Source organism: Fukomys damarensis, unplaced genomic scaffold (assembly GCF_012274545.1).
Source record: "Fukomys damarensis isolate Sample0158 unplaced genomic scaffold, DMR_v1.0_HiC HiC_scaffold_39, whole genome shotgun sequence".
NCBI classification, from domain to species: Eukaryota; Metazoa; Chordata; class Mammalia; order Rodentia; family Bathyergidae; genus Fukomys; species Fukomys damarensis.
The window spans coordinates 1,647,612-1,669,822 of NW_022900951.1; positions in this window are offsets into that span (position 1 = coordinate 1,647,612).

Below are 22,211 nucleotides of genomic sequence, written 5' to 3' on the forward strand. Positions count from 1 at the left end.
TATTTGATATGTAACTTACAAAGACAGACTATTTGATAGTCATTGAGATTATGCTTTTCTTTCTGCTTTTCAGACATAGTTTTGACCAGGTCTCATTAGTAGGGAAGTGGAAAAATGGCAGCCAAAATAATTCTCTTCCATTTCTAAACTACATGGAAACGTTCCAAGTTTTCCAACAGACTTATTTGCTGCTGTAAATTTTTTCCCTTGTGTTTCTAAATTGTACTCAGCTCTCTCCGGAATTAGAGTAGATGCACAAGTCCACTTCGTATAACGAGTAGCTGCGAAGGACCCGCAAAGAAGTGTCTGCTTTCTGAAAGGTTTCTGGGCAATGGTTTCCAGACACTTGTTGAACTGCCACATCTCTTAATTTTTCTGGAAAAATATTTTGTGTTCCTAGATGTCATGGTGAGTAGTTCTGAACTTCTTTGGTATTTATGTAGGGAATGGTACGTCAGTAGTTCGAAGTGTTCACATTTTCGAAAATGTGCCCGGAAGCTGTCTTTCTTGAATACCCAATTGTTTTCAGACAGGGCCTCACCAATGAGACCAGGCTGGCCTTGAACTTACAAAGCAGGCAAATCTGGCCTCCAGCTCACAAAAATTCTCCTGCCTCAGCCTTTGTAGTGTTGGTGGCATATGAGTGCACCTCCAGGCCAGGTGAGAAGAATTTTAAAGCTCATTAATCTGTGTATATATATATATCCTGGTGCACTTTCCAATCTAAAGTCGAAATGCAGATCATTTCGTGACAAAAGCCTGATGTATGATGTGTTTAGTAATATTATTTTGTATGCTAATTCCTTATTAAAAATTGTCTACTTTGTGAAAAAAAAATAGTCATAGTATGTTTTAAGCTACAGACTTTAGTTTCCGAAGAAGAAAATATATCTGTGATATGAGAGCTCTCTTACGGACACTGAAGATAAAAATGAAACACGGTATATCAGGTCAACAAATACTATTGTCCTCTAGTGAGAAACGAATATCACCTTTCAAAATCTGAGGAGGTAGAAAGAAGTCTCACCAGGTTATTTTGTCAGCTGAAACTCCCAAAATGGGTTGTCATTTCTTTTCTGATAAGGCGCTGCATTAGCGTTCCATCATTGAGGGGGAAAAAAAAATCTTAAATGAGGAAGAGTTTAATTTGGCTTGCCTTTTCAGAGGGCTCAGTCTGTGGTTGGGTGGCTGCTCAACTCATGTCAGCTGGGAAGCAGAGAGCAAGGAAACAGGAGAGGAGAGAGAGAGAGAGAGAGAGAGCAACAGCGAGAGAGAGCGATCAGGGACAAGATATCATCTGCAAGGTCACGCCAGAAGGACCCGCTACACTCAGCTAGGCGTCCTCCTCCTCCCCGAAGCCCATCCGACTTGAAATCATCAAAGGAGAATTGTGAGGTCCCCACCGCCGCGGTCCAGTCACCTCTGTAAGCCCCACCTCTGAACTCTTGTCTTCCTGAACCATCCAGCCCTCAGTGCACAAGCAATGCTGCCTAGAGCTCCATCTTTCCCCCAAGTTATCAGGCGTGCAGAAAGTGAGCGGATCGTGGGAGTACCGAACCCAAAAAGAGCCGCGACTCATTTGATCCTGTGTGATTGGCTTCACGTTTTTTTTAGTCCAAATCACCTCTTACCTTTTATCTGTTTATCAGAACAGCAAGGCTCATCCTACTGTGTGTTTCAGAGCCTGAGTAGCTTAGCTACTCCTCACGGCCTTGGTACTGGTGTGCCTGCTTTCAAATATAGACAGTTCTGTTTCGTATCTGGAAATTCCTCCAAAACCGCCAGTGCGGGGGGATTTTGGGGGGCGACTGGATCCCTGGGGTGTGATTCTCAGGAATGGAATCCACGGTTGAGTTTGTAGCTAACTGTAATTTGAGAGGGGAGCCCTCGTTGGAGGAAGTGGGTCACTGGGCAGGCAGCTTGGAAGAGTGTGTCTCCCTCCTCCTCCCTTGATCCCCATCTGGCTCCTTGCTACCCTGCCCTGGACTGTTTCTCCTCTGCTACGTCCTCCCCGCCTTGGAGCCATTTGACTACGGACTGACACTTCTACAAACTATGAGCCCAAATGAACCTCTCTTTCTTTAAACTACGAGTTTCAAGAATTGTGTCACAGTGACCAAAATGTAAGTGTGACATCAGCCACGTCCCAGCATGGAAGGAACCACAGATCAGAAATATTTGAGCCGGCCTCCCTACCCTGGATTTCTGATTCAGTATTATCTAATAACCACAATTTGAGAATTAGCGCTCTAGCCCAGAAGACCTCCTTTGAACTGCCTGAATAGCGCAGTAGTGAGAGGCAGCTGTTATTTTTGCTCTCCAGTCATTCATCCTCTCTTGCTTAACCAAACCATTTCCCACAGGAGGATTTCCAAATCCTTTAGGCGTGGGGCTGAGCTAACTACCCGGACCGCAGGACACCCTTGACCCAGGCCTGAGCAATCAGAATATTTCATTCCCACATCCTCTGGCATTTAATCAGGAATGAAAGACTTCTCTCTGGGATTTTTCTACCAGAGTTACCGGGAAAAAATACTCTCTTCTTGCTAAGGTCCTAAGCTGGTAAGATGTAAGTCGGACGTTTAGTGGCGTTCATCATCACCCAAGGGAGAAAGCCTACCAGAGAGAAAAGGAGGACCTGGATGCCTTCACTTGAGCCGAGACACCCACCCATGTCCAACCAGAGGATTCTGCCCATTTTCCAGTTGTGCGTATCAATAAATTCCGGTTTTGGTTAAGCCACGCACACAAAAATTTGAAAAAAATAGTATTAAACGTGTACTGACTTCTTTATGGTGGATAGTCCCTAAACACCTTACATACGCTGTTTTATTTTTCAGGATGTTCACCGAATCAAGTATTAAAACTCATCTAGAGATAGTTTAATGCATATGGCAGAGTGTGTACAGTTGGACTCAGGGCCGTATCATCCTACACAAGGAACCGCAGCGTCTGAAGATTTTGATGTTCACACAATGTCTTAGATTCACATCATCGTGGACACTCAGGGACGCTGATGGTTGTTTTCTTGTCTGCAAGAGTTGATCCTCACCTCGTATCCCAAGCATTTGTATGTGTAACACTTTCCAGGCTTTCACACGTAGCTGAATGAGGCCTCCTACAATCTCTCCGACTCTTCTCGCTTGTAATTCCTTGGGAAGACCTGTCACTCCCTGCAGTTATCTGCTTATGCGTTTGGTTATCTTCTTGGATATTTTATACTTAATGTCCCAAAGAGCAGAACCCAACAGGGAACAAGCCTTGCCCATCTCAACACCTGCTTCAAATATCACCTTAGAGAAGCGATCTTGGTTGTAGGATATAGAGTTTTTATGTAGTGCCGTTCTTTGGTGGGGGCTGAGTGTCCTATGCGTTTACAATCACCCCCCCCAAAAAAAAATAAGAGGGAAAATGAAAAGAAATTCACATTTCTGATTTGAAAACTTCGAATGTTTCATGAAATTCCAAGTGTTTGGAAAAACTATGCATCAGAAAAAACAAAAGAACGAGAAGAACCTCACAGCCTGGGTTTCTGTCATCTTCTACGTTGCTACTTTCTAGTGGAGGAAAATTTACGCTTGAATGCTTTCTTCTACGGTTGACACTAACAGCATAACTCGGTTTTTGTATTTGTTATCATATCATATCACATCAGAATTTTGCATTTTGTTGTTTGCATTTTGCTGGAGAATGCGGGCAATGATTTCTATTATTTTCAACCTCCATCTCTTGTATCTTTTGTATAATAATATCTGCAGATAATTTCTAATTTTTCTGCTAATGCAAATAAGAATGTGGGTTTCCTCCCTTCTTTTGGTTGGTTTATTGCTAGACTGTTTATTTTGTATTCATTAAATTTATTGGTACATTTTAGTTACACTGTAAGATGACATTCATCATTGCGAATTTGCACCTTTACATGACTGTTGGTTCTTATTTTTCCCATTCCCCTGCCCTCCCTTCCAACCCTCCACTCCTTACTATTTACAAAGATTCTGTTTCCATTTATTTCATTTTCTTGTACTTATTCCTTGCCCTGAAAAGTGAAAAGGGAAGTGGGAGAGGTCAGGGAAAAACTGTTCATCTTTACAACTTTTGTATGGCAAATTTCATGGTATGAATTCTCAGCCAAACCTGGGTGTTTTTCCAGTGCCATGCATACAGGATGCTAGTTTGAATGTCTCCTGTAACTAAGTAATGACTTCCTCAGAAACAAGAAATCTCTGTGCAGACATCTACTTTAAGATAACCGGATCAGAACTGCACACCCATCGACTTCCGCTAGACACAGATCTATGCTGTTCCACAGGTGGATGACCTAGGTAATCACAGAGAGAAATTTCCACATGAAGTAACTACAGCGTTTCTCTGCTGAGGTTCTTATTGCATGTAAAAATTGGACCCAGGAAAACAGCTTAAAACGGGTGCGTGTCATCTTGTCTTAGAGGTTGAGCAGAAAAGGAAGAGTTTTCACTGCAGGACTTCAAGCTCTTAATCTCACTGATAATGGAGACAGTGACAATCCAGGGGATTCTGGCTACCGTAGCAGATCACAGAAAGTCATTTTGTAAGCACCAGCAGCACTTGACCTGAGATGTCATCATCCCCTGATGGTTAGCAGAGATCAACGCTTTAGCTGCCTGTAATCTCTCCTCGTTCTGTACACAAAGGTTTGGGGGCGTTGTCTCTTTGGAATTCGTCCCAGTGCTGAGTTACAAGGAGAGCGTACCTTGACACAGAAGTGGTCCACTGGATTCTGAGACGGAGCCCGCTACCTGATACTTTAGAGAAAAGTGGTCTGGTAGCCTTTCCCCGGGAGGCCGGGTGTACGGCTTGAAAGTCTGCCGGATTGGAATTAAAACTGTATCACATCATAGTAGTGGAGAAAGTAGTGCAGGCTTTGAGAGTGGCCTACTTTATCCTTATCAATTCAGATCCCCCCTTTTTAAAAATACCTGGATATGGGCTGGAGCTAGGGTAAAAGAAGAACCGCAATTGTCTAACAATCATTGGTAGAGTGCACCATCAAATATCAACGAAAGCTGCAGTGAGATGTCTTCTCTTCCTAATTGGAACGGCGAGTACAATATCAAAAACAAAACAAAAGAAAAAGAAAGGTTGGCGAGGCCATGTTGAAAAAAAGAACTCTTTGAGGCAATGTCTCTGCGCCTGTATTTACTGGGGCCAGTTCTGAAATATGATGTGAAATGCCAACAGCTGGGCAGTGTTCATGATGCCCGCATCCCGTTTGGAGAAACACTCACAGACTGTATCAAGTGTCATTTAATGGAAGACCGCAGTTGTTGGAAAATAAATGCCTACAGACGTAAAAGGAAGTGGGAGCTAGGGTTCCAGGGGCAGAGGTGGGAGAGTCTCCTGGAGGGCTGGTAGGTTCTGTAGATGCTCAGTCCGAGAAGACAGAAGCCATAGGATAAGAGCTCACCAGGTTGCAGCTCAGCCCAAGGTTAAAAGCCTGGAAGCTCCCTGGGGAGTTGCTCATAAGCATCGACATCGGAGCCTGAAGAAAATGATCATGATGGTGGTGATAGCGAAGGACAAACTTGCTTGGGAAGACTGGAAATCTCCCAGACAGACTCAGTTTTGTTTCCCTTTTCATTCCATCTAGGCTACGATGCTAATGGTTGGTGCTGTCCACAATGAGGGTCGGACTTTCCTACTCACTTGCTGGCCTGCCTGTCAGTCATCCACAGCCATACTCAGAGCAACGATTCACTTATCTGGTGTATGTTTCTCAACCCATTCGGGTGGACACATCGTGATCAGTGGTTGTAGGTGATGAAGCTGCCATTGGCCCATTCAACGAATTTCAGTTTTTTCTTTGCTTTCCAAGGGATATGGTGGACTCTACAAGATCTGATCCACTAATGAGAGTAGTTGGATCTTTACAAGTGGATGCTTTGCTTCTTCTTTTTCAATCTGATATGTCACCCATTAGGACCAGCTTAGAGATCCTGCACAGTGCAAGCCACTCCACCTGTTTCCCTGATGCAGAAAGCTGGCTGTCAGGTTGTTAAGGCCCGAATCCTAATGCCCTTAATGCAAAGGAGGAGAGAATCATTTTGGGTGAGGATTTTCAGTCCATGGCTGACTGCTCCAGTGAGCTCAGAGGGTTCAGTCCGTGGTCGGCTGCCCCAGTGGTCTGGGGGGTTCAGTCCGTGGTCAGCTGCCCCAGTGGTCTCAGGGGTTCAGTCCGTGGTCGGCTGCTCCAAGGCAGGATCATCATGGTGGAAGGGTGTGGGGAGGAAAGACGCTCACATCGTGATGGCCAGGAATCAGAGAGAAAAGGCAGGAGCTGGGGTCAAGAACTCACCCTTCCAGGACACACCCCAGTGAGCACCTCCAGCCGGGCTCCACCTCTTACCTCACATATACCAGGAGCTCATTCGTGATGGATCCGTGATGAACACAGCACCCCACGACCCAGCCGCCTCCTAAACACATGAGATTTGGTTGGGGGAGCATTTTAAATTCAAACCATAAGCGATTGAGACACAAAATAACATTTAAAGAGAAACCTATGGAAGGTTTACATATTGCCTTCTTATTTTATTTTTGATCGTTCTAACCATCTTAGGCAGCCTGTGTGTGATGTTATCACTCTCTGAATAACGAACATAAAAGAAGCGGAGAAAGTTAAAAATCTGAAGGAGATGCAGATCACAGCACCACAAAGATATCTAGAAGTCTATACGCTTCCTATATAGAAAAATTCATTTTTTTCTAGCTCTTGTGTCCTAAACACCCTTTAGGTAATATGAAAGCAACTATTATGTAAAGAATGATTATTACAGATTGAAGTACTCCCAGAATGAAAGATGTTTTCTTTCATTTCCTTCCAAGAAAAATTGTATGCTAACCACAAACCAAAATAAAGCATGACTTACCAAGATAACCATTAATTCATCACCTATATCCACCTGTATGTTGAAATCTTTTTCGGCGTGATAGTGGGCATTGTTACAGGGCCATCACACTGGCTACAAGTAAAGCCATTTTAATTTTTTTTTATACCTTTCAGACTGGGTCTTTCTAATTCTCTGAATTTCCAAGACTAGACTCAATTTTTAGTTCTTCCTGCCTCAGCCTCCCAGAGTGCTGAGATTAAAAGTATGCACCACCATATCTGAATTCAAGCCATTCTTCAAATGATAGATTTTTTTTCTCATCTTGATGATGGCCTTGAAAGTTTCTTGAATAGAGAATTAAGTAGAGGGATACACTCGGTAATAGACTGGCTATAATATTATTTTTAATAATAATGTGGAATTGTCGTAGTAGCAACGATTATGACCGAGCACTGTTGATGCTATGTATTGCCAAGATTCTCATCATGAAATAAAGTGTGTGTGAGCCTTTTGTTAGGTCAATCTGCCTTATTTAATTGCCACACATTGCCTTTAAATATTAAAACCTTTCACTGCCTGCCACAGAAGCAGGCAATCCTCTTTCCAAGAAAATGCTAAAGAAAACGACACTCTTTATTAGAAATTTTACCTTATTTCTCAAATGAAATATCCCTTCAAATATTTAATAGTTTTTCATGTTTTGGATAACATTTTCTCATCACCACAATTTGAAATATAATCACAAATATCAATGAGCCTCAATTCCCCAACAGCAGCTCTGAAAATCTCTGACAGACCTCTCCCTCTGCGGACCTAATTCTGACCGAGGTGGAGATCCTTGTTATTTTGGATTTTTCAATGATTAATATGTTTTTATTATATTGCATTTTTCTGTACCTTGAGGGTGCACTATCTTAACGTTCATCTCCCTTGTATTTCTTCAAAAAATAATGTTTTCTTGAAGTTATTACATTATATAGCTTAATTTTTAAAGTAGGCGCTCGATCTTCTCTTTTCTTGCTGTATCACTGATTTTCTGTTAAGAGACAGATTATAACAAAATCATAAAATGCCCTGCAGCCCTGGTTAAAATTTTGTAATACCGGCACGAGCTCCCAAGGAAAGTCACAAGAACTTTACCCTCTATTCAACATATCTCTGAATTCACTTTTGCTATGATTATCTGTTTGAATTACATAGAACTGTTGTTTCTGACCTATAAAGCTGACTAGTTTTTAACTTAAACTATTACAATCTGTAGTATATGTGTATAATACATATATAATAATATATAATAGAGCATAATAATTATATAATACAAATATAATAATAATAATAACAATAGAGCACAGACAATGTGTAGGTGCCCATAGTTTCATTAGAAGGAATTGTGTGTCCTAATTACAAAGAAACTCTTCATTATCACTTTTTCCCAGCACAAGCTCTATGGATGTTCCTAGGTAACCCAACGCAGTCGTGAAGGACTTGTCTACTTACGATCTGCTTTTTTTTTAACCTCTGCTTTTTTGAAGGTCACTGTGTGAAAATGCATATTTTTTAAATTTCCAGCCGGGAACGGTGGAACGCGTTTCACTCCACACCAGTGCCTGGGACTGAAGAATCTCCAGGATGAGGGAAAGTTGGTCAGTTTATTGAGATCCTACAGGAAAATAAAGAGTGAGGAGAGCTGGAGATGAAGTTTGGTGTAAGGTACTTGTTCAGAATGTTCCAGGTCTGAATAGCCTCTGTTCCATAAACAACAAATTTTTTTTTTTTGCAAGTTAATGTGTGCAGGCTTTTGCAGGAATTTTCATTTCACACAGAGGAATAGAATCCACATAGACCCTTCCAAGTCAAATGTATGCAATCCGAACAATTATGAGATAGTGTGAATAACTTTGGGTTTTTGTAACTTGCTCTCATACAGAACGAAAGCGTTTTATTTATTTGAGAGCTTATAGCCTGGAGCCACCTTAGAAAATAGCAAGCTGATTCTGTTGACAGAGTGTGAAATATTTAATTTGCAGCGTGGGCCGCCATTAGGGAAGCCAGTGTGTGGGTGTAAATTGTTATGCAAACGGCTTAGTGCCCACTCCTCTTCCCCAGGAAGGATGCGATAACAAACTCCTATGTACCCTATGCTTTGGCTCCTTAATTACAATTTATGGGTAAGCGTTGGAAAAACAAATACGACAGAAACATGTTCTGACGCAGATGCAAGGGGATTTTATTCAGCACAGACAGAAGCTGCGATATTTACTTCTAGGGAGCCAGGACTGTCTTCAGTGTTTCATTCGCTGTAGCATGATGTACAGTAGGCAAGGCCAGCTCGGTGATTCTGGTCTTAGGTGTCACTGAGCTTAAGTCCCCAGCCCTTCTTCAGTTTTCCCTGTGACCCACTGGTGTTCAGGAGAGTGTTGTTCAATGTCCATGCATTTGCGGAGTTCTCCTGGTTTCTCATGCAAATGATCTGCAGTTTAAGTGCACTATGATCTGATGATACACAGGGGACACCTTCTGTTCCTTCGCACTGACTTAAACATGTTCTGTGAGGGAGTATGTGGCATGTTTTGGAGAATGATCCATGTGCAGCCGAAAAGAAGGTGTATTCTGATTTTGTGGGGTGGAACACGCTGTAGATGTCTGTCAAGTCCAGGAGTAGGGGAAGTGGGGAGGGTAGGGGAAAGGAAAGGAGGGAAAAGAAACAAATATGAGAAAAAGAAAAAATGGAAACAACGTCTTCTAAATAGGGAGGGCAGGGGAATGGGGAAAAATGAGAACCAAGATACATCATGTAAAGGTACAAGATCCCAGTGATGAATGTAACTGTACTGTATACCTACAATGTACCAATAAACTTCATGGAAAAGAAAAAAACAAACAAGACTTGTTCTCAGCCTATGGTGTTATTGGCATATGGATTAATCTTCAGAAACTAAGGTCTGGTGGAAGGAAATTAAGGCTACTGGTAATTGTAACCCTGGTTAGGACCCTGGGACTTGGATCCATTTTCTCTCTCTCTCTCTCTCTCTGTCTCTCTCTCTCTCTTTCTCTTTCTCTCTCTGTCTCTCTTTCTCTGATTCTTAGCTGCCAGGAAATCGAGAGCTTTCCTCTGCTCCAACTTTCAGCTGCTACACTTCTACCCCACCCCACCAAAGTCTAAAGTCAATGGAGCCCGCTGAACGTGGATTAACATCTCCAGATTTTCCCTTCTTAAAGTCACTAGTCTCGAGTATTTTGTTACAGCGATGGGAACCTAATGCATGGTGAAGTGATTTACAGGCTGTCAGAAAAGAAATGACAGAGTCATGCAGTTGAATCCGAGTGGGATTCGTTACAAGGAAGGAAAATGTTTTCCATTTTTATGTCACGGATGAATCCAGAGGACATTAGGCTAAGTTCAAAAGAGAACAAAATGCACCCAAAGACAAACCCTGTGTGTTACAACAAAGATGGACTCATAGCGGGAGAGAGTAGAGTTGGTTACAGGAGGATTGGGGAGGGGTAGGAATAGGCAGGTGTTGGTCAAAGGAGACGAAACTTTGGTGAGATAGAATGAATTCAACGGATTCTACTCTACAACATGCTGATTAGAAAAAATAAAAAATGTGTTGTGTACTGCAGAGTTGCTAAGACAGTAGATTTTAAGTATTTTTGTCAAAGAAAAGTGACAAGGGAGGAAACAGATATTTTAATTGGCTTAATTTATGTATTCACAGCGTAGTAAACATCTATGTACTGTTTTCACTGTCAATAAATGAGTGACATCTATGTTGCCTCGGCCAAATACCCGAGCAACACAGTTTAGAAACAGGACCAATAAGGGGCTGGGGATTTAGCTCAGTGCTTCTGCCCCCTGCCTTGCAAGCACAAGGACCCGAGTTTGATTCCCGGTACCCCCCCCAAAAAAAAACCAGAACCAGTTCATTTTGGTTCATGGTTTCAGACAGCGCAGTCCATGGCCAGCCGGTTCCAAGGCTGAACCTTCATGCCAGGGCAAAGAAGTTCAGATCATGGCAGCCAGGGTGCAGAGAGGGAGGAAGGGGACAGGAACAGAAACGGGCTGGTTCAGGTCACACTGCCAGTGACCTGCGCGCTCTGACAAGAAAGCACAGCCTAACAGTACGTTCATCTAAGACGTCAACGATGGCTTCGTCCACTGATACGGATAGCTTCCCTCTCACCCCTTCCCCTTGTGAAAGTCCCAGTTCCGAGCTTACGAGACTTGTCAGACAACCAGAGAGTAAATGAAATTTAAAACAACTTCTGGCTGGGCATGGCAGTGCGTGTCAGTAATCCCAGCCAGGGTGGGAGGCTGAGGCAGGGGTTTCGCAAGCTGTAGTCAGGGGAGAGTTTGTCTCAAAGTAACAGTGATGGCCCTCCACCAGCTGTGTCTGCCTTGGACCCACAGAACCGCGGCTTGGAACCTCAAGCTGTGACTGGATGAATTCTCCCCTCATTCCGGTTGTGAAGCGTACTTGGTCCTAGCACCTGGAGAGCTGACAAATAAGAGATTCTCAAGATGAACTTTCTCAGAACGAAAAAAAAAAAAAAAAAAAAAGATGTGATTGTTGTTTCCTAGGACTGTGAGTTATCTCTTCACCGGCGAGGGCAGAAAGAAACGAAAATGTAGGTTGATCCTCCGCATGTCAAGTTGTAAATTAAGGGAAAGCACAAGAGAGAGATAAACAGACTTGATATCTTTATTTTAATTCATTAACTTTATTGTTTTTCCTGTGGTTTTATTAAACAAAGCCCCAGCAGATATAGACTCTTCCATGTTTAATTAAGGCATTGTTTTCTTTTTGGAAATATTCTTGCTGTTTGGGACAGTGGACAGTCATAACGAAATGACCTTGTGGATTCTGTTATTTTGACAGGGACTCTAGGTGATGAGAGATTATTTCTTAAAGGGCTTTTCGTTATTCTTAAATATTGTTCTGCTTTTCTTTATTTCTTAGGATTAGGACACCTGAGTAACAGAGAGGGAATTCTCTTGTGGTTGTGTGCTGTAGGTTTTTCCACAGGAGCTAGGTCTTTCTTGAGTTGCCATTCTGGCATTTAATCCTCACTGAGGTTAATTCATCTTCCCCTAATCTTTGCTCCTGATATCTGATGGCTCTGTATCATAGTCAGTATGTCAAGATCATGTCCTAAATAATTTGGTAACAATAGCAGTGCGATTCTGATACGAAGAAAATATGATGCAAATCGTCACTCTGTTACTTGGTTTTTATCTATTTTGTACATATTTATATATACACATAGATGCATAGGATCATATGTTCATTTATATGTAGCTGACTATCATTCTGTATATAAATTATATATATATAATAACAGTATATATTTCTTTGTGGTTTTCATTTTTCTTCATTTCTTTATCAATAAATATGATCATGCTCAGTGGCATGACATACTGATGTATAAGGAGCACTAATTAATCCTTGGAAAAATGAGTTCACGGGTCCATTGTTTCAACTAAGCTGATCTGTTGTTGTTTTTTTGTTTTTGTTTTTGGTACCGGGGATTGAACTCGGGTCCTTGCGCTTGCAAGGCAGGCCACTGAACTGCTGAGCCAAATCCCCGGCCCTAAGCTCATTTGTTAAGTGGATATGCTTAATGGCTGGAGTCTTGCTTGGAATCATTCACAGCCTTGAGGTAAACTGATTTTGTTTTTCCACCTGGGAAGTAGACGCAGGATAATTTAAATGGATTCTGACTGCGAACGTGGTGTCAAACCCAAAGAGGAGTGGAAGACAGGTCTCATCTTCGCAAATCCGTGACAGTCAGGAGAAAGTGCAAGAGGTACTCAAAAGAAATTTGCAGAGGGTAAGCAGGATCGCCAGGCCCCCTATTCTCTGTATGTAGGCATTTAGGACATGACTTGGTAGCCAACGGGACATTTTTGTATTCTCCTGGAAGACAGCTGCCCCTAAAACAGTTTTAGTCTTTCTCATACGCTCCGTTGTATCATGCTTTAGAAGCTCAAAAAAAAATTCTGTAGCCAACTAAAGTAAATTCCTTACATCAACATGGTTTTACAGATTTCCATTCATCCGGTTGAATCTTGGTTTCACAACACAAGTCACATTGTACTTCATAATATATTAGGTTTCCTGTTGCTGGCCACAGTACTTGAACTACACAGCACAGAGGAAGAGAGTTTAAATTTGGCTCCTGGTTTCAGATGGTTCAAACAAGTCGTGTAAACGTGTACGCAATTTTCAAACTCACATGTATCTGTCTTATAGACTCATATACAATTTTTAAACACGTCTCATGAAAAGTGTGTACGATTTCCAAACTAGAGATCCGGACAGTTTCTTGGTCATTGCTACCCCAGAGTAATTCTCAAAGCGAGAGCACTGTAACTCAGATTCACATAAAGAACGTTTGAAAGTGTGTCTCGCGGAAACCACACTAGGATCTTTATCTTCATCTCCTCCTCGTGTCACGCCACAGATTGTGAATATGCACAACTCTAGAAGGATTTTTCTAAAAGCAGTTTGGAAAGCGAGGCGTCCAGAGCGTTTCTGGCCACTCTGCAGTTCGCACTGTCAAAGGGGGGGGGGTGTTGGAAACGGTGAGTTTTTCAAGACACTACCTGCAGATCGCTGCGCTACTGTTTTACCAAAGGCTGAAATATATGTGATCTAAAGAATCGGCAAACGCAATTTGATACTGGAAATAGCGAGTGATGAAAACCAGATTCATGATTCACCCAGACTTTCCAGGGTTAATAAATATTAGTATAAGATGAAAGTATTTATAATGTTTTCTATTTTCACATATCATTTAAAACGGAATTGAACTTTAATTTTTTACAAAAGGGGGAAATCAAGTCTTCCAGGAAAAATGACTGATTGGGTTAATTTATAAGAGGAAGAAAGACACACCGGATGGTCTGTTTGTACAGTGTATGTAAGCTGAGATCTACCTTGCCTTTTTTATTTCATGAATTATCTTGAAGGGCTGGCCATGTACTTATCAACATGCCCACAATTAATGCACATTTCAGGGCTCAGGTCTTATGGAAAACCCACTACCTCTCCTTCCACTTGCACTTAAATTTTCCATGTGGAAATCTTCTTTGCGTGAATATTATTTTTGGGAAGGGTACTGGAAATTGAATGAACAGAGTGTGGAGATACAGCTTAGACTCGACTTGCTGACTTCAAACTCAGAATCGTGCTGTCCCAGCCTATCAAGTCCCCAGAGGACAGCTGTGGATGCCCACACATGCATCTTTTTAAATACTATCTCAGGTTTTTTGCAGTGTATTTCAGTAAATAGAATCATCCTGACACATCTTAGAATTGTGAGTTGTTCATTTACAGTGCTGGCATAGTTTCTGTTGAAAAACTCGTAGCGGTAACAAGTAGCATATGTACATACTAAGCAGTAGTTTTCAGGTAACATCTTCCATTTGATTTCTCTCAGTGTGCTTCTGAAGAGATGTGAAGGGTGAACTCATCTTAAAAGTGTTTCTCATCAGCCTTGCATACAACATCGTGGAGATACGTGGGGGTGAGCAGTCGTGTCTCGAGTGTACTGCAATTTTTCTGCTTATCTCTCAGAACACTGTGATGAGGGTGGAGGTGTCTTTTTCCATTTTGCACCATCGACACAGAAATACAAGGATTGTGAAAGTTTTGACCTCAAAGGAAAGACCCAGGTTTGAGGAGAAACAGTACATCAATTATGATTTAAACATTGTACAATGTGGACGTGTCTAATATACATATTTGAAATTTCATTTTATTTTGTCAGCATGCATTTACAACTCATGCAGTTTACACATGGATACTTTAGGTTTTCTTTGTCAGTTAAGATGAACTCAAATTAGAGACAAATGATAAATTATATAATATAATGATTACATATGAATTATCCATAACTATGCATATGTAATACACATGTAAATATATATTATACACATACAGCATCATGCATTTTATTTATACTTGTTTTTGATATACTTACATGAAATTAACTAATATATTCAGTTACTCAGAGGTATCACTGATAAAATATTAGACTTTTTCCCACCTTGTTATTAAAAATTATGTAGTCTCAGGCCGGGGATTTAGCTCAGCGGTTCCACTGCCTGCCTCCCAAGCCCAAGGATCCGAGTTCGATCCCCGGTACAAAAAAAAAAACAAAACAAAACGTAGTTCCATTGAATTTATCAGGCTAAGAAGCAAGAATGTTTTTCTGTTCTTACACATGATTCTTTGAATGATATTTTTAGGTTAATAAGAGATTATCTGTTTTTCTGTTTCATTGATCAGTACGCATATGCAAAAATGTATCTATTCAGAGAAAACTATGCCGGTTCTCTGCCTAAAAAGGAGAAATAACAAAATTCTAAGTGGCGAGTAAGGTAAGAATATGTGCTAATGCCGTATTATTGTTATTTTTATGGAAGAATTAGAAATAAAAAATTAATCTCCCTCGGAGAGGCTGGAGTTTGCCCTCTTGGCGGCATAATCATTAATTTTGTTTTTTTTCTTCAAGTGATGCTATTCTCAAAACGAAAGAAAGAAAAAGGTGCTAATGCAGAAGAAAGTAAAAAGAATGACAGAACAGTAAAAAAAACAAAAGAAACAAAGAAAGAAAGAAAGGAAAATGTAGGGCCCATAGACACGTGTGCATGGGTGCTTAACTATGTATAATTACATGCAACGCGTTCTGGACATCCAGTTTAGCGATTGCCAACATAGCCCAGCAGTGATTTAAAGAGAGAATGCACAGATAAAGAAGGGAGAATCATTATTAAGAAAGCACTTGCCCTGGAGAAGTCCAAGTAGCCAGGTTCTCTCCTCGCTGACAAGTTTTCCAGGCTGGGCTCCACCTTGCCGTCCTCCTGCCTCAGCCTCCCAGAGTGTTGGTTGGCTACAAGAGAAGGCTGGAATGCGTATTTGCCGCCTCCTGATGGATTGGGCTGTGTCCAGGACACAGAGGATGCCACGAGATTTTACATAGGGAAGTCTTGCAGTCAGGAGCGATGCCTTCCAAACCCAGCCGGGACTATGGAAATGCAGGAGATTAGAGGAAGAAAGCAACAGGAAGCCAAGGCCAGAATGGGGTGGGGCCGCTTGGGAGGAGAAGGCGCCGGAACCCCGTGGACTGCGGAGCTCCGGTCAGGAAGCTGTATGCGTGCTTACTCCCCTGCGCGGAGGGGTCTACAGAAACGAACGGGAGACGCACGCAAGACTCCAGTGGCTTTCTTTGCCCGTGACCACTGGATTTAAAACACAGAGTTATCTTCTATATAAACCAATGAGTTTGTTAACTATGTGTGAATTGTGGCTTCATGGATTTTGAAAAGAGTAGAGAATTCAGGGTGGAGAAGAGACTCAAAACTGTCTCTCACTCTTTCTCTCTGTGTGTCTGTCTCTCTGTCTCTCTGTCTCTCTATCTCTCTATCTGTCTGTGTCTGTCTGTCTCTCTGTCTCTCTGTCTCTCATCTCAGTTAAAACTGATCCAGTCACAACTCCTATTTATAAAACACCACCCTTGGGTTGGGGTATGGAGAAAGAATCTGGACGTGTCAGTCTAGAAAGAATTCAGACAAATTTAACAGGATTAAAAAAATACAGAGATGAATGTTGGACACTTAGCTGGAATCCAGTAGCAGCAATGGAGATCCAGCAAAATATTCTTAAGTGCTATAAATAGTGTGGATAATTTGGAGTATGTGATTGATAAGAGGCTTTAGGTGAATGAAAGAAAGTGAGATCAAATGCAACATGAATTTCATTCTGATGTGCACCAGTGTATAAATCGTTGCTATCTGACCAAGTGTATTTTGAGGGAAACAGGTTAAGCCCGAAGTGTGATAATTGTACTTTTAGACCCAGATGTCAGAATCCGATGCTAACAATAGATTACTTTTAAAGGTCCTTCACGAGTAATTTTGCCATATTTCTAATTGATCTATGTGATGGATAGTATTCGGGGAGCGAAATACCAATGTAAAGGACCAGATGTGCTGACCCACGCTTGTATCCCAACACCGATGAAGCTGAGGCGGGAAGATCTTCACAAGTTTGACACTAACCTGGGCTACATAGTGAGCTCCAGGCCAGCCTGGATGACACAGCGAGAGCCTACGTGAAAACAACCACACACACAAAAAAAGACAGTAGTCAAACCAAATGAAATATAAATACTCTTAATAATAGCTTTCTTGTTCCTCAGAGATTGGCAAATTCCTTCTTCTGACTCAGGAACCCGTACAGTGATGCGCTCAGGGAAAAGTTGCTGTATTTTAATCTGCGAAACAGACACAGGGCTTCACACAACAGATCCCATTCATCCCCTGAAACTCCTGTGTAGGAGGAATAACATTTCTATTCCCACTCTTCTTAAGAACCAGGTGAGCAATCCTCGGAGGTGAGACAGCTCGATCAGAGAGAAACGTCGGTGCCCGACCTTACATTTGAGAATTCACTGCTGAAAACCTTTACTGCCTAGATGTCTACGAACTCAGTGTCCCGTGTGTCTTTCCCTCTTCTTTGGAAGACCAGTCCTACTGGACTGGGACCCCCGTCATCCACCCACTGACTCTAATTACTTTTTCAAAGCTCAGCTATTCCGGTACCGTCAGATGAAAGTTTAGGGCTTCCGGTCTTGAGTTTCTGGGTAGGCGCAGACAGTCCTGCCGGCCGTGTCCCAAGGGTCTCAGTGTGCTTTCTCACAATCCCTCGACCACCAGGTTACGTCCTGACTTTGCTCTGGGTGCCAAGACTCTCCCGCCAGCTGTGTTTGCGGACATGATGTGCACAGACCCGGTGTAGTGCTGGTGCCAGTACAGAACACACCGAGATTGTTTTTCATCCATTTCCATCTCCTCTAGCCCTTGATCCCCTCCCCGTTTGAGAATGACCCCTCTCTCTCTCCGTTTCCTACCCTGTGTCTTTTATTTTGCTTTGTATTAATACTTTGGGTTTCTCGAGAAGAGGAACAACCTGATAGCTACTTTTGCGTGCCTGATTTATTTCCCTGAACATTCTGCTTTCTGGCTGCACCCATCCTCCTGCAAACGGTTCCAGTTGATTCCTCTTGGTGGCAGGACAGCACTCCAGAGTACACAGACCGCACCCACTTTCTTTATTCCATGGTTTAGCTGCTATGAACGCTGTCGCTAGTATCCATCAGCATCCTCCCGCACCAATCTGCACACATGGCTCATACATCCTCCCTGTAACATCATGAAGAAGCTCAGGAGTCCTCTTTCCTGAGTGTCGAACTGCTCCTGCCTCCTGACTGTTCAGCTGAACTGTCCTGGCTGCCATCCTGTCCTGGATCGTCCCAAAAGCCTGACTTTTAATAGCCACTTTGGCTTTTGGGGGAGAGCGGGAAGTCTCCCCAGTAAGAGGATGGGGAACACAAGGCCGTGTTTGCAGGAGCCCAGCGTTCCGTTCTGTCAGATGGCTCTCAACGGCTGCATTGGCCATCGTCTTGGTCGTGGTAAAGCCTCCTGGGAAAGAGGGGTGTCCGTGATTACTGCAAACAAACGGTGAGCATCGGGCCGGGGATGTAGCTCAGGGGCGCCACCGCCTGACTCAGAAGCCCAACGTCCTGAGTTCGATCCCCGGTACCAGAAAAAACAGGTTAAACAATGATGGGATGATTGTGACTGAAGTGAGGCAGGCCAATAGCAATCTGTCGTTCGTGGGAATACTTCCTTTAATTTAAAACTTTGCCATATATTTGGATCACACCTTCTCTGTGTGAATACAGAGGACTTCATGTTTTTTGAAAGTCGGGAGGATTGGTGTTTGGAAGCAGGAGCTACACGACCGTCAAAAAGGCTCCAAGAAAAGTACCAGAGGGTCGAAGGAAGAAGACAAGAACCAAATCTGGGCACGACTGAAACGCGTCTGCAGAGCCTTTCCAGCGCTTCAACACTGAAACTTTACTAAGTCAGCGCAGAGCCGTGTTTTTAAAGAGTAAAACGCAAAGCTAGATGTAGACTTTTTACTATCACACTTTTATTCTTTCAAAGAGCTTCCTCTGTGTTTATTTTCCATTTGAGTGCAGCGCTGCGCAGTACAGCAGCGCTCATGCCTCAGCAAAGAACGGAGTCTAACAAGTAGCAGAGGAAAAAAAAAAAAACACACCAAGGCTATTTCAAAATTCAGTTTTCCTTTCATGAAGTCAGGCTCATGGTCGCCAGGCTCCCTGGGGTCAGATGAAAAACATCGAAGTTGCCATCCTTGTCTCGAGCAAGTGAAGCCATACCACCGCATCTCAATTTCCATGGCACGCCGAAGGGACAGATGTCATTTCCCAGGTGGTCTTCCGGGATAATGGCCAAGAGCCTCTCCTCTCTGCACCTCCTCACGCTTCCAAAACACTTGGCTTAGGGACACCGGGACCCTCACGATCTTCAGGCGTGCGCCACGAGCTCGCAGCCTGGAATCAGCTCTGTGGGGTCAAACCGACGGATGATTCTGCGCTTGTCAGGGATCTGGGAAAACAGGCCCTGGGTTCGCACATAGAAGTGTACTGGGGATCTCACCCGCTACCACAAAGAAAGAGTAATCAGCGAGCTGAGAAGGCTCATGACGATCCTCATGAGGCTTTTTATCAGTAAATGTGCAGCGATGTCTGCAAAGCGCAAAGCTGTTCTATAGCTTAAGTGTGAGAAGGTTCATGCTGCCCAAAGGTGAGACACGGAATACTGACTAGAAGCAATTTCTTATCGAAGATTTCACCCAGCCACCCTCGTGCTCCCAGCAAAAATTGATTTTTGCAAGATATGATGGGAGTGGAGAAATTGTGTGCTACTTACTCAATGATGAATACGTTGTAGTTTTATCATTCAAAACATCCACAGTTGAGGCCGGGCGTGATGGTGCACCCTGTAATCCCCACACACAGGAGGCTGAGGCAGGAGGATCACTGAGTTCGAGACCAGCCTGGGCTACATAGTGATTTCCAGGTCAGTCTCAACTACATAGTGAGACCCTGTCTCAAAAAACCAAAACCAAAACAAAACATCCACAGTTGAAATTAAGGAATGTATGGGTGTGTTAATTCTGCTCATCCGTTTAAAGACGATTCTCATAGTTTACAGTGTAAGAACAAGACAGGTGTAAACATTTGCAGGCAACTAGGTCACATTTTGTTAGTGCATGCTGTTGTAGACGGAGTATAATGGTCTCCTGGAATAGTCTGGGTACATATTTCCTCATGTGATGCATATCTGTCTTTTCTTTTGCAGAAGTGGGGATTAAATCCTGGGTCTTCCACCTGAATTACACCCCCAGCACTTATTTTATTTTTTAAATTTTGAGACAAGGTCTTGCTAAGTCTCTACTAAATTGTGCAGGGTGGGCTCAAGTTTGAGATCCTGCTGCCTCAGTGTAACAGAGTACAGGTGGTACAGATATACACCAGAGCGCACGGCTTCTAATTAACTTTTATTCTTGGCAGCAGGGCTCAAACTCGGGACCTTGTGCTTGCAAGGCAGGTGGTAGAACTACTGGGCTAAATGCCCAGACTTCTAATTAACTCTTAAGGTATTAGGATATGAAATTATATTTTTTTAAGATGATGAAGTATCAAGATTATTCTTTATTTTATTTATTTATTTATGTTGGTACACAGGGATTGAACTCAGGTCCTTGCACTTGTGAGGCAGGCGCTGGAAACACTGAGCTAAATCCCCTGAAATAATATTTCTTGTGTGTTATTTCACTTCCTATGATGTTTATTGGTTAAAAGATGAAATTGTATAATGTAGGAGAAAACAGTAAATCTGTATCTCATAGTAAAAACTTTAAGTAACCGCACAGTGTGTACTATAAAGCCAGATTTTATTTATAAATGTATTTAAATGGTCAGACATACTAATTTCAGATGATTTGAAAAAAAAAAAAAGCTCAATGCTTTTCTAAGTTCTTAATGCTCTTTAAATTAAAAAAAATCAAATAATGTGTATGAGAACATTGATGGTACAGGAAGAGGAGTATTTTTGGTCATAAAGACAGAAGGAATAGGAAAAAAGTACCCTAGAATTCTTTTGATTTCTTCAGAAGAAGATATTTAAACTACACTTCCAGTTTATTAAAACTGTTGAGGGGCCTGGAATTTAGCTCAGTGGTTCCGCCGCCTGCCTCGCAAGCACAAAGACCTAAATTCGATCCCTGGTACAAACAAACAAACAAACAAAAACAACAACAACAAAAAACTGTTGGGAGTGCCTAAAATTTCAGGAATTCCCTGCTCACTTTTGCAAAGTGCGTTTCCTGATAGTCGAATGTTCATCCTTGTGACAAAATGCAGAGAGACAAAGGCAGAAGGATGTGGAGGAGGCAAGCTTCTCACCTCATGCAGGGGAGAGGCAGAGAGAAAGAGTAGGTTACCTGAGAAGCGTCAGCCCCGGATGAGATAATTAACCCCCAAAAGAGCATCCACTTGGTGCCTCAATTTCCTCTGTAAAGCAATAAGCTGTGCTTCCATTCAATTCTGAATTCATGAATAGAATGAGATCCACATCTCAGCGCCTGAGGAATCCACCAAGAACTAAGCCTTCAACACGATCAGATTTTGGTGCGGGAGGTGGGGTGGGGGGTGCGATGTAGATAACAGCCACAGCAGTCATGAGTAAAAAAATGAAATCTTAGTATCCTTCTAAAAAGTACGACTCCATCAACTGTTTCATTAAGAAACTGAGTTTTTTCAGAGCTTACCAGAGTCGATTGCTTATCATTTGCAGAAGTTTCTTTTAACTAAAAAAAGACAGTCGATTCTGGTGATGGGATGGGCTGAGCCGAGCTGCAGGTTTCGGTAAAATTTATAGCTGTGGGTGAATGATTTTTCTATGTAAGTTGTAGGGTAAGTGAAGGCAGATCAATACACTAAGGAGCTGTGCACTGAATTGTCTACCACCCGTACCCAATAAAACTCCCCCTCCAAAACCTGTAAATCTGACCTTATTTTCAGACAGGCATTTGCACGTGAAATGAAGTTAAAATGAGGTCACTGTAGTGGGATTTAATCTACTATGACTGTTGTGCTTACCCCAAATTAAGAAGCCACTCAGGCATAGTGGTACAATCCCAGCATTCTGGGAGGCTGTGGCTGGAGGATTCCAAGCTCAGCCTGGAGAAAACCAAAATGATACATAGGACTTGGAAATCAGCTCCATTGGAAGGCCATGAATTCAGTCTTCAGTCTGCAAGCAACATCATCATCATCTTCTTCTTCTTCTTCTTCTTCTTCTTCTTCTTCTTCTTCTTCTTCTTCTTCTTCTTCTTCTTCTTCTTCTTCTTCTTCTTCTTCTTCTTCTTCTTCCTCCTCCTCCTCCTCCTCCTCCATTTCCTCCTC